A 13,594-nucleotide genomic window follows, 5' to 3' on the forward strand; every position below is an offset into this window, starting at 1 on the left:
CCCCCCCCCCCTCTCTCTCTCTCTCTCTCTCTCTCTCTCTCTCTCTCTGTGTGCTCTCTCTCTCTCTCTCTCTCATTGCTCCCAGAGCCAGGACCTCAAACAGCATGGTTAAATACCCAGGCCAACGTGTCGCTCTTCAAAGAGACTCAGGTAGTAGATTTGCTGGCACGGGGCCAAGGCTCCAAATGAAGAGTTATTGTGGAGAGAGAGGGAGAGAGAGAGAGAGAGAGAGAGAGAGAGAGAGAGAGAGAGAGAGAGAGAGAGTTGAGGCTGCACTTTGGCGTGCATGCGGACCTCAGTCCAAAAAATTAACGGGGTGAGGTGGGGTGGGGGCCCCACCTGGGCCCACGCAGGCCCTCCCCCCCCTCCCCCCAGAAGGCTATGGGCTGAAATATGGGGCCCTAAGCTCCACTCCGGCCTCTCCGAAAAACCCACTAATACCACGCAGGGACCCCCTTTTTTTATTTCACTTCATAAATCAGGCCAGCGGGACGTAGAAGTTCATTTGGCGTAGAGGAGCTTGTGTTAGCTTAAGCCACCACTCGCCCCCCGCCCCCCTCCCCCCACCCGCCATCATAAAGATCGCTCTTTCGTACTCGCCTCTCTCTCCGTCTCTCTCCACTCGGCGGTGGTGGAAGAAGTAATCACGTGTGTTACTCAAGTAAAAAGTAATACTGCAATGTTGCCGCACTCTGTTACAAGTAAAAGTCCGGAATTCATACATTTACAAAGTAGAGAGAGAGAGAGAGAGAGAGAGAGAGAGAGAGAGAGACAGAGACAGAGAGACAGAGAGCAGAATAGGAGTGCACCGTTTGAAGCAGCTCCAAATTAGCTTTGATTACTTAAGATTTAGGAAAATGAGTGGCCTGTTTGTTGCTACAAGTCCGGCCCGATAAAATATGAAAGCTCGCCGGCGGCCCGAAGGAGAGGCTAACCCTCTAAGGCTAACCCTAACCCGAAGGAGAGGCTCTCTTTGTGGAAGACAAAAGGCTGGAAGCAATTTGTGTTGCTACCAAATTAAAGTTATTCAGCGGCGAGGGTAATTTAATTACCATTCTTTAAATGTTTGAATGACTTTGACCCCTCGGAGCACTCAGGGGTCGCGCAGGTGTATTTACTTAAGCTAATTCAGAATCAGTAACGTGAAACAAGGGTCTAAATCAAACATGGCCTCCTCCCTCCCTGAAGATCCGGTTACCTCGTACCAACAGCCTGGCTTTTCTTTTTGTGTGTTTTTTTGGTCAAATAAATTAATATCTTATCTGCCGTGTCATTCATTAGGCCTAAAGTTTTCTCAAAAACTTATGTTGTTGTTGTTTTTTAGGTTTAACTTATTAAGAGAACACACTTTGTTACGTTAGATTTATTTTATGCTTTAACTTTAACTACTAAAAATAGCAGACCTACGAGCTTGTAGATTTGCTATTTTTGAAATTATGTGCAAATCTTTATACGCTTTTAAAGTAAACTTGTGTAAATCTTTGCTCCTGGGTGGGACGGAGGGTACCTGGAACCAAATATATTGAGATGGGGGTCCTCGGTCAAATACATATAATTCTTTAGGGGTTCTATAGAACAGTGGTTCTCAACCTGTGGGCCAAAAGTGGGACCACATTTGGTGGGGGGGTCCCCAGATTATTACCTTAATGTGCAATATTGTTTTCTCACTGAACAGTAAACAAACCGACATAAACTTTAAGATTATATAGAGGGTATCTGAACATTTCTAAAGTGACACTTTAAGGACTTTTTAACACCTCTAAAATGACAAATTTAACACTGACCAAATTGTCAAACATTAGAGGCAGAAATTGTGAAAATAGCCGATCTACATGCTCACACCGCCTCGCAACACGAGGCGTTGTGAGCATGTAGATCTGCTATTTTTCACAATAGAACCGTGTTATACAAAATGTAACGCTTCAACTATTAGTGCTTGGGGGAAAATAATTATGATTATTTTGGGGGTCGCGGCCTGAAAAGGTTGAAAACCACTGCTATAGAACATTAAAAAGTTTGAGCACCACTGAGTGATCATAGTAACATGTGTGTGTTTTTTTTTATTAGGACAATTAGGATTTAGAAGGCAATTTTAGGTATTTTTCAGGCCCCCTCTCTCCCCCAGAGCATACATGGGCAACTGGCGGCCCGGGGGCCACATGCGGCCCCCACCTTCACTAAATGCGGCCCTCAGGTTAATATCAGAATGCTGATATATTATTGATTTCAACTGTTACTAATTCCAAACATGCAAACATGACCGTTTTAATTACTTCAGTCTATCTTAGTAGCTTAATGACTAGTATAGTAGTACTAAAATGTAGGTCTTTTTTTCATATCCAACATTTGTATTTAGGTTCATAAAGTTAACATGAGTATAACTAAATGCATTTGAAATTAAATACAATTGTACATTTCAGGATTCCAATTAAAAAATAACAAAAATTATTCATGTTTCCAATTCAAAAGAAGCAAAAAATAGCAGATCTACAAGCTCAAAACGCGTCGCAGTGCGACGCGTTTTGAGCTTGTAGATCTTCTATTTTTGCTTCTTTTGTACGAGATACTAGAAAGACAAAGTAGAGCGTAGCAATATGCAATGTGGCCCTCTGGAGTGAAGGTGGAAATATAGTGGCCCTCACCATTATCAAAGTTGCCCACCTCTGCCCCAGAGCAAACATCTCTGACATGAACGGTATAAAAGAGAAGTAAGCGAGGGGTTGGAGAGAGAGACAGAGAGAGGGGGAGAGAGAGAGAGAGAGAGAGAGAGAGAGAGAGAGAGAGAGAGACGAGGACAGACAGACAAAGAAGGAGAGACATGGTGAGAGAGACATGAACAATAGATGGAGGGGGGGGGGGGGGACGACATGACAGCGTTTCTTCCCAGGATGCATTTCTCTCTGCGTGGTCCGTGAATGGAAACAGGTGTGTGTGTGTGTGTGTGTGTGTGTGTGTGTGTGTGTGTGTGTGTGTGTGTGTGTGTGTGTGTGTGTGTGTGTGTGTGTGTGTGTGTGTGTGTGTGTGTGTGTGTGTGTGTGTGTGTGTGTGTGTGTGTGTGTGTGTGTGTGTGTGTGTGTGCGTGCGGTGGGTCTTGGAGATTCGGGGGCCTGCAGTGTGGCATGTCTACTGCCTGGGTGATTTGGGTCAACGGTGCACATCTGGTACTGGTCACAATAGAGCGCACACGTCCACCGGTCCAAAGCCACGCACCCCACCAGGAGGGGAGGGAGGGCGAGAGACATACAGAGAGGGAGAGAGAGAGAGAGAGGGGAGGGGGAGAGAGCCAAGGGCAAAGAAACATCTGGGTTCTCTCGCTTTTCTGTCCTTCGCTTATACTTCACTTCACACACACACACACACACACACACACACACACACACACACACACACACACACACACACACACATACTTGGGAGGTATAGTTTTTTTTTTTCTGATGGTTGCTTGGTTGGATTCCTCCAGGTGCATGTGGACTGGGGGGGGGGGGGGGGTAGGTTTGATTGACGGCCTTGCAGCAGAACGCACCCCTGTCCCGGGTGAGTGACCCCCCCTCCCCCATCATGCCAACATTCTGGATCTGACAACAACTGCTCACTGACAACTCTCTCTCTCCCTCTCTCTATCCCTCCCTCCCTCCCTCTCCCTCTCTCTCACCCCCTCTTTTATCTTCAATTTTGAATGGGGTCGACTCCAAATACACTCTGTCTGTAGCCTGAGACAATGGCATCAACTCACCTTTTGACCAATTTATTCTATATCCAGAGAATGATCCAAATTCATGTATGAGGTTTAGGAGGGGAGGGATGGAAGCTCTTGGTTTTTCGAAATGAATAATACAACATCATCGGCATACGCCGATACCTTGTGCGATGTGCCATTTTGGAGGATCGAATGGATCTCTGGACTCATTCGTATCCTTGCCAAGAGCGGTTCGAGCGCGAAGATGTATGCGGAAATGGGGTGATTCAAGCCACTGTGTGTGTGTGTGTGTGTGTGTGTGTGTGTGTGTGTGTGTGTGTGTGTGTGTGTGTGTGTGTGTGTGTGTGTGTGTGTGTGTGTGTGTGTGTGTGTGTGTGTGTGTGTGTGTGTGTGTGTGTGTGTGTGTGTGTGTGTGTGTGTGTGTGTGTGAACAGTATTGTTAAACAAAAGGAACAAGTCATTGAGGGGGAAAAAAATAACAAAAGATAGAAGATATTAAAAGATCATAAGATGTGAACACAAGATTGATTTAAGTGAAAGCCATATTGAAAAACAATAAGTCTTCAGCTTATAGTTTTAAAAACACAGAGAGCTGGCTATTGAGACCAGGAGCGCTCGTTTTCTATTGACCATGACGGAGGCGCGCCGTCTCAGGCGTCCTTGAGCCACGTGAGACACTGCATAGCGAGCGAGTCGCCGTGTCGAGCGCTGCGAAGGTCGCATGAGCCAAAATAGTAAATAATAGGCAGTTTAAGCAACATCAGTACAGCAGGGAATTGTGGACAACATCGTATCCAACGATAACAAAATATAGTTTTGTAATATAGTTAGGCTAAATCTCATCAAATGGTGGTCCATGGCTCAAATGCCAAATAAATAATGGACCTTGACTATGAAAACCAGGGACGTGCTGTGCCCCTGATTCAGCCCGGGAAAAAGAGTTGGCCTCATTGTGCGCTATAGAGAGAGATCTTTCTCTACAGCGCTGCTACTCAAAGATTTGCCATTTCAGATCATGACAAGTGACAAGCCAGTGGGCCAATTACTGTACATGAGTTATATTTCGTCATGGTCGGGTGGAAACCTTGTTTGTCCAAAACCGTTTGTTTTGTATTTATCATTTTAAAAATGATTTAAACTAGTGAAAACAGCCGATCTACAAGCACACAACGCCTCGCACCGCGAGGCGTTGTGTGCTTGTAGATCTGCTGTTTTCACTACTTTTGTGCAACAGCCTTGTATGATGAAGAAGGGCTTTGCTTTGCAAAAAAAGGTATACATTTGAAACTTGGAGATACGAGGGTTCTGCCCGACAGTGACGATTTACTTTGTTGGCTGCCCAGCCCCCAAAATGGAACGAAGGCCGACATTTTATTTATTTATTTCTCCTAATGGCCGGCCTGGACCGGCCCGGGAATAAACCGGCCGTTCGGGGTTAGGGTGATGAAAATGGTTGATAACCACTGCTATAGATGTATCAAGTGACAGACAGACCACTCTCTGCGCACACACAAGCTGACCATCTCCGTATACTCTTGTCTCTTCACAACTCCAGTCAAAATGGCATCTGTTTGGTGATGTGTGTAAAGTTGCGTCTAGCACCCACACTGTGTCCATGGAACATCTTTGCTTCACGCCATTCATGCCAGTCTGAACTGAAGGTCCTGCATCACACGGCAGAATTAGCATTAGCAGACAAATTAGCTGCATGCCTGCAGGTGTGGGCGTGCAAACATACATACGGCACGTGTGTTTGTTATGGTTTCACTTATGTTATGGTGTGTGTGTGTGTGTGTGTGTGTGTGTGTGTGTGTGTGTGTGTGTGTGTGTGTGTGTGTGTGTGTGTGTGTGTGTGTGTGTGTGTGTGTGTGTGTGTGTGTGTGTGTGTGTGTGTGTGTGTGTGTGTGTGTGTGTGTGTGTGTGTGTGTGTGAGAGAGATGGGGAGTGTCCTCAACTGCCCCTCAGGCCTGTGTTTGAATGCACACATGTGTATGTGCGTGTTATGGTTTTACTGCTGCAATGTTGTTGATGATGATAGTTGTCGCTGCAGGTTTGTGTGTGTGTGTGTGTGTGTGTGTGTGTGTGTTGTATTACACAGTGTGTTGTGAAGACCCACATGACCTTGTGACCTCTTATCTGGTTGCCATGTATTGACTGTAATCCCCCAGTACAGTACCGTATCTACAGCAGGTGTGTCAAACTCATCTAGAGTAGCTGGGACGTTGAGGCAAAGAACCACTTCATCCATTCTCTACCTCAGCTTCAATTAGTCCTCACCAAGTAGGGCTCATTATAAGATGGCACCATTTCTGTCTACTGGCTGTGTCAGAGGTTTTGGGCAAGTTACTTTTAAAAAGTTATAGTTATAGTTACTGCTCTGAAAAAGTAACTTGTAAAGTTACTTTAAAAATAATAATCATTGAAGCAATGACAGGCATATATTAATTGTAACCTCAACTTGCCTTCAAACCAAGTAGTGCTCTTTTCGTAGTGCTGTGCAATATGAAATCAAACAGTAGCTGGAAAACCTCTTTCTGGACTGTGGTTGAGATGGGAGGAAGCATCAAGCATGTTGTCGCAACATATCTGGCATTGGCACTACGTAACGTGGCTTGGCAATCGATCTGTTTGGGTGACTCTGGGTGACATGCTGTGGCGATTTAAAAATAGATTAAGCCTATATAATCCTGTACATAGTGTTTTTATAACTGCGATATTATTGTATGTTTTCTTTGCTTGCTATTTATTATGTCCATGAATCAAATACAGAGGGCCTCCAATTGAGATGTTCCTTTTAGGCAGGGTGTTTAACTGTATTGTACTGTACTACATTTCAATTGACTATACTTGTACTGTTCTCCATTTTTTATAAAATAATCAATCAATCAATCAATCAAAGGAAGGTAGGTAAGGTAAAAATAAAGGTGTAAAGGACCAATATAGGGACGGCAGCTTGAAAGTGGTTAAGTAAGGCATCGTGTTTTGAAGTGTTTTACAAAATAACGTTTCTTATGCCGTCATTATACCTGCATGGATAGACGTTAAGCCTTTTTTCTTAAATCGCAATGTTGGTCGCAATGAAAAACATTCTGTTCCAAGGTTTTAAGAAATAAGAAAGAAAAATGCCCCCCACCACCACCACCACCCCAAAAGTTTCCGGTGTCCTCCAAAAGGTTTTCATGTTTCAGTCGACCCTGAATGACCCGCTTGTTCTCCTTTCATGTTTTCCACTGATGTCTTGTGCTCTTTGCCGCGTTTCCGAGGTTACAGTGACCTCTGTGTGTGTGTGTGTGTGTGTGTGTGTGTGTGTGTGTGTGTGTGTGTGTGTGTGTGTGTGTGTGTGTGTGTGTGTGTGTGTGTGTGTGTGTGTGTGTGTGTGTGTGTGTGTGTGTGTGTGTGTGTGTGTGTGTGTGTAGGGGTTTGTCTTGTGACCATTGCTCCATTGTTCATGTACAGCCGTGGACTCTGCGGCACCGGAGAAAAAGAATCCCACACACATTCACAGAGCAGCCAGCGAACTATGATCTTGCTCTGATTGAAGCACAAAAATACAGGGGCTTCGGAGCTTGTAGATCTGCTATTTTTGAAAAGTCGTGAAAATCTGTAGGAGCAGTGTCCAAAAATGTGTCTTGCAAGAATCGGCCTCATGGTGGCGCTAGAAGAGGGCCATGTGAGAAATGATGGGTGGGGGTTGTTGTTTGGCAGCCAAGGAGTTTGTGTGTGCAAAGTTTGGCATGGATCGGGGAAACGGTGCCGGAGATATGAGTAGGGGGGAAAGTGTGACGTGACGGAGGGACGGACGGACGGACGGACGGACGGACGGACGGACGGACGGACTGACTGACTGACTGACAGCCGGTGGAGGTTTTGATAGTAAGTAGGGCATCAATTTATGAAGAAAACATAAAAAGGTCAAACATGGAGATTCGGTCAGCAACAATATAAGCGCACAGGCATACCAGTGTGCACAAATTAAGAAATATGGTGCAGATCGGTCCTGTGGTCTGTGCGAGGTTACGCACCAGACAACACAGACAAGCAAACAGACACAGACAGACAGACAGACAGACAGACAGACAGGCAGAATCATTTGTAGACGTCTTGCCTCTGTCTAACAGCTCTCTCTCTCTCTCTCCCCTGTCATGTATTGCACCGTCTCGACAGCATCTCAGTTTCACGGCTGACGTTACCCCCCCTGTTGTTGTTGATAATGTCTCAGGGAAACCATTAGAGTTGTTTGTCTGGGCGGAGCGGGCACCAGGGTTACTGGACCCCTTCTTCTGCTCTCTGCCAGTTGGCTGGTGTTGGCAGACACTCGTGCTGTGGTGGGAAAAGTAACTATGTGCATTTACTCAAGCGCTGTACATTTTTTAGGTATTTAAAAAAAAAAAGAAGTTCAATACTTTTTACAACTTTTCACCCCACTACATCTCACATCTCGGAGGAAAATATTGTAATTTTTACTCCAAATATTTGAAAACTTAAAGGGATATTCCACTTTCAGCAGGGAGCAGTGGTAGGGCCTCTCTCCACATACACACCCATTGTAACTTCAAACTTCATTTTAACCATGACAGATTCATTAAAAACACACATTATTTTTTTCTGGTGACTCATTTTACCTTCCTAATACGTGAGCAGGCCGTGTTTTTTCCATAACTTTTTTCATTTATTTTTAATAATTATTTGGGAAAATGGAAAAAATGAAATACAAAAAAATAATTATTAAAAATAAATGAAAAAAGTTATCGAAAAAACACGGCCTGCTCACATATTAGGAGGGTAGTATGAGTCACCAGAAAAAATAATGGGTGTTTTTAATGAATCTACCATGGTTAAAATGAAGTTTGAAGTTACAATGGGTGTGTGTGGGGAGAGGCCCTGGGCCTGGAGGGCCTGGTAACATTTACATCAAATATCTAAATATTCAATCAAGCTAATTAAAAACTGTTCAGGGTGTTCATAAAAGCCTGATTAGATGATAAAATTACCAAAAGTTTTTTTGAAAGTGAAAGTTATTTGTAGATTTTGATTATTATTACAAAACACACATCAACCACTTCAGCCCTGTATATTATGCTGTTTTTGGAGCTGTGTGAAGCACAGGCTCCCTATATACGTGGCCGTGTGGGTCTGTCTGTGTGTCTGTCTGTGTGTGTGTCTGTATGTAGCCTGAACTTCCTAAACTTCGGCACGCTACTAGTCCCACAGTTTTGCCACCACACACTCGCGCCATATGTCAAATCGACCGGCTTACTCGGGAATCGTGGGCTAGTAACTTGCTAAGAGAAAGGTTCAATAGTTTAATTGATATTAATTTATTAGTGAATGAATTTTCCCCATTGACTTATAATGGGAATCGCAAAAACTCACATTCAATTATTTGTCTCTCGCAAACCATAGGGGCTAGAGTTTCAAGACTTGGAGAGGAGGTTCATAATGATTTCAAGGATTAAATAAAAAATAATTGTGTCATTTGGCCGCATGGTGGCGCCATAACACCCCACTTTACGTTTTGGCCTGTAACTCTTGAACCGTAGGTCGGAAAATTAAAAATATTTTTTCCCTGGATTCCTTGGGTCATGACGCATCTCCCCATATAGGCCACGCCCATTTGCGCCATGATAGATTTTCCGCCATCTTGAATTTTCTCCAAAACACAATTTTTGCTCCTTTTCCTACATATTTTCTTCAAATGTCACAAAAATCGGTACACATGATCCCCACACACACACACACACACACACACACACACACACGCACACACACACACACACACAGCTCCACTTCACACGGGTGTGATTTTTTTTTTGGCTACTTTCAAATAGCCAATTTACAGTTCTGAGTTGACGGCGTTGTGTGCCCTGATGTGCCGTAAATCCTGTCTCCCTAATTACAAACGTTAAACGTGTGTGTGTGTGTGTGTGTGTGTGTGTGTGTGTGTGTGTGTGTGTGTGTGTGTGTGTGTGTGTGTGTGTGTGTGTGTGTGTGTGTGTGTGTGTGTGTGTGTGTGTGTGTGTGTGTGTGTGTGTGTGTGTGTGTGTGTGTGTGTGCGCGCGTGTATACGTGCGTGTATGTGTGAAATAGTGTCTATGTATCGCAGAGCGGTGCAGGGAAAACACGCTTAAGCAAACAATTAGGGGAAGCCCGCTGAGATAATATAAGAGTTGGAGGCTTGCCCTCCTGCTGCGTGTGCTCCGCAGCAGCTAGAAAACCAACCTGAGCGAGGGGAGCCGGCCATAAATCAGTACCGCTCCCCAGATCTGCACGGAAAAGGGTCAAATATCGGTGCCGTCCAAACACCATCACCGTAATCCCCATGGACCACCGGTTCCCAAACGCTTGGTGCATTTGGGAACTGCTGCTATAGACCATATATTCACAGCGCGGCCATGTTTATATTTTGCATTGAAAAACATGGGGTGGGATGAAGGCTCGCTATTCTAAACCCACGGCTCGCACAGGAGCTGTTCCTCGAGTGCACTCACAGTATGCGATACGCACACAACATCACGTTGGTTACTTTCAAAGGTTTCTGTCTGGCTTTTTTTTTTTTTTAAGACCATGCCACGCACGTAATACTTCCTATGGTTAATATGAGCATCAAATCAATATTTCAAATGTATTTATGTTTTTTCTTTTTGCACATGCATGCCATAGATTCCATAGGGATAGACCACACATGACATTTATGACATCATCAACTTGCAGCAGGCATTTCCCCTATTGACTGAAAGATTAGCTATTTCTAGAAGAAATAAATTATTTAAGGTGTTTTTAATTTTACATTGTAGTTAAAGAGGACAATTATAATGTATTAACTTAATACATTATAATTGTAATATTACTATTAAGGCATATTGGTCATATTAGCCAGGGATCCTTTTAACACTTACTGGGCCAAAAGGGCCAGGTTCCCACCAGTCTGTTTGGGGCTCCCGTTGCTGCACCAAAGGACTGGAAACTTTGGAACTTTTGATAGAAAACTTGTTACAGCGTGGCTCCTATAGGGATTGAGCTGTCTGGAACAGACGTTCTCAACCTTTTCAGTCTGCGACCCCTCAAAATATATATTTTTTTTAATATTGTTTGACAATTTGGCTAGTTTTATTTAGATTTTTTATAGAATAGTTGGTTGATTACTTTTGATACACTTTTTTATTTTATTTATTTTCTTTTTTTAAGGTATTAAAGGGATAGTTCACCAAAGTTTCTATCAATTACTCACCAAATGGAGACTTGAATTCATGGATATCTTTTTTAGTTTTTGCCAAGCAAATAACTAAATATTTAACATATTTAATTTGTTTTTAAGTTATACATTTTATACTGAAAGTCAGCGGCAGTCGAATGATGAAACCGTGCCTGAAACGGAGGTGACTGACATCACAGTACTGATGTGATGTCATTGTCCTGGCGTCATAGATGGTAGCTGACATCGTAGAGCTGGCCGCATGACATCCCAGATCACCAACGCCGTTGTTAGACCCCGCCCATCTTAGTTTCTACACAGTCCACATCATTGTTTTCATGCGAGCTGAACGCGTGGGAAGAATAATGCTTTCTGTTTGTTTCTTTTTTCCTTTTTTTCTTTCTTTTTTACACTGGCCACCCCACAGAAGATGAACTTGTGACCCATGGTGTGATTCCAGGCCAGTGTGGTGATGAAGCCCTGTAAGCCTAGTGTAATCACACACCATCTCTTTATTATCTGGCTGCACGTGCACCCTGAGTGGTTACCCAAATGGATTATTCATTTTTAGCTGAGGACTTTACTGTCTGTGTCTGTATCTATGAATATATCGTCGTTGTCGGGTGGAAACCTTGCATGTCCAAAGCCGTTTGTTTTGTATAATCATTTTAAAAATGAGTAAAGTGCGAGGCGTTGTGTGCTTGTAGATCTGCTGTTTTCACTACTTTTGTGCGACGGCCTTGTATGATGAAGCAGGGCTTTGCTTTGCGAAGAAATGAACAAATTTGAAACTTGGAGATACGAGGTTTCTGCCCGACAGTGACGATATGAGAAAATAATGCACCAGATCAGAATGTTGGTAAACAAACGTGTATGGGTCGGTATTTCCCGGGTAGAATGTCTATGGATTATTTATAGGCCTATACACTATACACTCTAAAAACAAAAACTAGGCTCTACTCAATTTTATTGGTGAAACATTTTTACACTCAAAAATATTGAGTAAATATTACTGTTATGAAATCAGGTAGATGATACTCAATTAATTTGAGTAAAAGTAACCAAAACTTTTACGTACTTATTAACAACTAAAATTGAGTACAATGACCTAAAGAAATTGAGTAGATATAATTAAATTATTCAGTCAATGCCACAAAAGACTACAAGTAAATACATTGAAATATTAAGTAGATCTAATTGAATATTAGAGTATGATTTAACAAAACAAATATGTCACATTTACTCTATTCATTTACTTTTATTGATTTAATTCATATAGTACCATTTACCCCTTTCATTTACTTTACCTTTTACTCCAGGAGTACATGATGTCAAATGAATACACATGAAATAATTATGCAGATAATTATGTTTTTAATCAACTAATTTTGACCAGTGTAACATCACATCAAGTATGAACATTCAACATACTTTAGTATGTAAATGACATGCAACAATGCCTACAAAAACAATATGTTTAAAGATAATGATCAGGAAAGGGGTATCCCTGACACTTTTAAAATGTTCTGTTTACTAAAGAGCAGTGTGTGTTCACAATACTGTATATAAGTACCTCTAATTGAACTGTGCATACTGTAAGTAAGCAGTCTGTCAAACATTATGCACCATAAGAACAATGAGCCCATCAAATGAACAGTAAGTCATAACCACAAAATACATTAAAGAAGACAGTCAGAGGCCATTTGGCACGAAAGAAAATCACAACTTGGAATATGAAATAATAAATAAGCATTTACAGTAGCTCAACATTTAAACATATTGACTATGCACACGTGTAATGTCTCTATGCTAAACTGACCTGTTTGCATTATGACTCGAATGCACCAGAAACAAACACTTTACATTAACTAATTACTATCAGCAACAAATACCATTGCAAAAATGCTGTTTTGACAATAAATCCACTTTCAGTACCCACTTTCTGAGAGTATCTTGCTGAACAGTAGTCGGCAAGCAGACATTTTTTCAGTCTCTGAACTTTGGCTGAAAGGTGTCCAGGATCCAACTCAACTAGTACTTTTTGAAACATCTCAAGACCATATCTGAGGTTCTTGGGGTATCTCAGATTAAAGGCATAGAACAGTCCCAACAGATAGCAGCAGACCCCCAAGATTGTTGAGGGCAGTGATGCCCTTAATCACAATACCTACATCAGTAGGTTCATTCATTGAGTCCTCTTGGTTCTGCAGCAGGTAGATCTTCATCTTCATCATCACCTCCTCTGTCAACTTCTCTTCTACAGGTGCACCAGCAGCTTCCTTCCTGCACACATTGTGAAGATAATTGTTTAGAGCTCACTTTCAGGCTAAATGTTACAAGACACACAGACACACATTGAGCAATCCTAGCTGTCTCCACACATGCAGCCCTGGGCATAATCTTGAATCAGTTGGACCAGACATGCAACGGATGCAACAGCCATTCAGCCAATGTCACAACCTCATTCTCTGGACATCACTATGCTGTTCCTTTGCATGTGATGGTCTCATCCACGATGACATTAAAACGTCAAAACATTTATTTTACTAACTTGAAAGTCCTTGATCTTGACACTATCTTCTTCCAGATGGTCGATGAGACATCGGATGATGACCTCTCGTGTTCGTTGATTGGGGATTCCTCTCTGCAGAATAGAAAAATAATTATTTGAACAATAAAGAAAAAGTATGACTGCACTTTCA

This window comes from Nannobrachium achirus (genome assembly GCF_963921795.1).
Source record: "Nannobrachium achirus genome assembly, chromosome: 12".
In the NCBI taxonomy this organism is placed as follows: domain Eukaryota; kingdom Metazoa; phylum Chordata; class Actinopteri; order Myctophiformes; family Myctophidae; genus Nannobrachium; species Nannobrachium achirus.